The sequence below is a fragment of the Penaeus japonicus genome, unplaced genomic scaffold (genome assembly GCF_977035675.1).
Source record: "Penaeus japonicus unplaced genomic scaffold, GWHDUDI00000001_assembly GWHDUDI00000035, whole genome shotgun sequence".
Taxonomy (NCBI): domain Eukaryota; kingdom Metazoa; phylum Arthropoda; class Malacostraca; order Decapoda; family Penaeidae; genus Penaeus; species Penaeus japonicus.
This window is the reverse complement of record NW_028234437.1, coordinates 28,369,918-28,372,417: the sequence shown is the minus strand read 5'-3', so window position 1 is coordinate 28,372,417 and position 2,500 is coordinate 28,369,918. Positions and strand designations below refer to the sequence as shown.

Sequence of the window (2,500 nt, the reverse complement as noted above, 5' to 3'; positions counted from 1 at the left end):
CGGCGTACCTGATTGGCATGCCTTAACGGGCACATTTGACGGGCAAACGATCAAATTGCCCGTCGAGCGAAATCACTAAGGTGGTGCCCGGTAGCTGGAGCTTCGAGCCTCGGTCGTGTGGACGATATTCACGGGCGGCCCGGCAGAATTTGCCTACCAACCGCGTTGCCCGCCGATCAGGCCTGCTCGTGTGGACGCGGCTTTAGAGTGCCACATGTTCACCCTGAAATTCTCGATTCTTGCCTTGCACACCATATAAATTTCGACAATACAAGTTAGACGTACACTGGAACATGAATAGAACTACTAGAGGCCCATTGTATTGCTATTTTTTCACCCCCTTCTGACTTTTTCAGCACTATGTGCTAATCCAACTCTAAAGCCACGTCCACTCGAGCGGGCCTGATCGGCGGGCAGCGCGGTTGGCGGGCCAATTCTGCCGGGCCCGCCCGTGAATATCGTCCACACGACCGAAGGTCGAAGCTCCAGCTACCGGGCACCACCTTAAAGCCACGTCCACACGGTCGAGCAGTGCCCGTCGGGCACGAAGGCTTTGCCCTTGTACGAGCAGTTTCAGCGGGCAAATTGTCCGCTCCCGGCGCCAATGGAGGGCAGTGGATCGAGGTCTTCCGTCACTGCCAAACGCACGAGATTGCGGAACAAGGTTTCATTTTCCTCCTGCAATTCACGTAGGATTGTCACAGAGCTACCCATTCTTTCACGTCTCTGCAACCACTCCCGGCACCAGACACGTCTCTGATCTCTTTTTTTTTAATGCAGCCACCAATTATGATAGAATACAGTGCTATCTTCTTGCGAACCATGGTAATCGTACCGTAATGAACCACTCGCCCACAACAACTGCTGGCGTCCGACTGCCCTCCAACCACCACAGACAGTTGTGTGGACACCTCCGCGGGCATAGTCTGCAGACTTACCCTGCCAGGCACTGCTCGACCGTGTGGACGTGGCTTTAGAAGAGTGCTAACCACGAGATCAAAGTTTACAGATTTAAAATGGTTCTTAATTCTACGATTATACATTAATATCACCAGTCAAGATTTTCCCCACTCATTTAGAATTTACGCATTACCATTTTGAAAGGTTTCTTTACGAAGTGGGAAAGAAATTGTATCTTTTTTTTTTTTGGGTGCAGATACGAGACCAGATTCCCCTCTTGTAGTGATGACTAGGGCTGTGACATTATGCTTTTGGCATAAAGCATATTCTTTTAGCATATTTCATTTTAAAGAATATGCTTTTCATAGGCCATTTTAAAAGAATATGCTTTTTATAAAAAAAATGTTTATGTAAACTCTATTCTTTTTACTAAAAATCTATGCTTTTATACGCCAGATGAGTAAATTCAGTGTGTTTTGTTCACAAAATCATTCAAGGATGCGGCTATAATAGAAATATAGAATACCACTACTACACTATTTTATTTACGCCTTAAAACTGCATGATAAAACGAGGGAAGAGGGAAGATAAACGAGGAGGGGGAGGAAGGGAGGGAAATATGGAGAGGGGGTAGGAAGAGGAGGAGGGTACGAACAAGGGGATGAACTATGTGGTTGGAGCTTGATTACGTCACAGGTATTACGTCACCAATTTATGTTCGTTTCTTTGGGAGAGACGTTTAACTTTCTCCTTTTTATAGGGAGAAGTGGCATTATTATGTACTGTTGATGATTCACAACACATTGGGATATTATGGGAGGGTGTGAAATACCCTGTGGCAAAGTTTCATAATGATATGAGAGTTTGTTGCAGTTATTTCAGAAAAACATGTCCTCAAGCTCTCTGAAACGCTTATTAGCTAAGTGTTGTCGTTTCAGCACACTAACTCTCACCACACATGAACAGAATGCCGAAGGTGGAGAGACCGCAACTGCGCACAAGATTGCTCACGGAGTACGGAGATTTTACAGAAATTGATGGAGAACTGCAATGCAAATTTTGTGCTACAAAGGTCAGTGAAGTCTATGGGTTAAAATGTTTATATGTTTTAATCCATGATATAGCTTTTTTTTTGCAAAATATTTTCGCACAATATTTCAAATACGAATATACCATGGACATTGAAAAATGTTCTCATTTATTTAGGTTCCCAATTTGAAGAAATCTTTAATCGTGCAACATCTGAAGACTAAAAGACACAGAGAGAATAAACAAAGATCGCAGCAAGACGAGGCAGTACAGGAAGAAGGCTTAGAAGATGAAGAAACTGTTGAACAGCAACTTCCACCTGCGCAAAAGAATTTTAATAGAGATCTCTGCAAAGCTTTAATATCTTCTAACATACCTTTAAATAAGGTAAATTCAACACCGTTCTCATCCTTTCTTCTCAAATATACTGCATACACTGTTCCAGACCAGAGTACTCTTAGGAAATACCATGTGCAAGATCTGTATAAGGAAACTTTGAGTGATCTTCGACATAAAGTCGATGCAAAAAAACTGTGGGTGTCGTTAGACGAAACGTCAGACGTGGAGCAGA

The 2,500-nt window shown here is 43.6% G+C and overlaps 1 pseudogene; it reads left to right on the top strand.

The window, feature by feature from the left end:
• Positions 1-1,866: 1,866 nt before the first annotated feature.
• Positions 1,867-2,500, top strand: part of LOC147467613 (uncharacterized) — a 1,625-nt pseudogene continuing 991 nt past the window's right edge.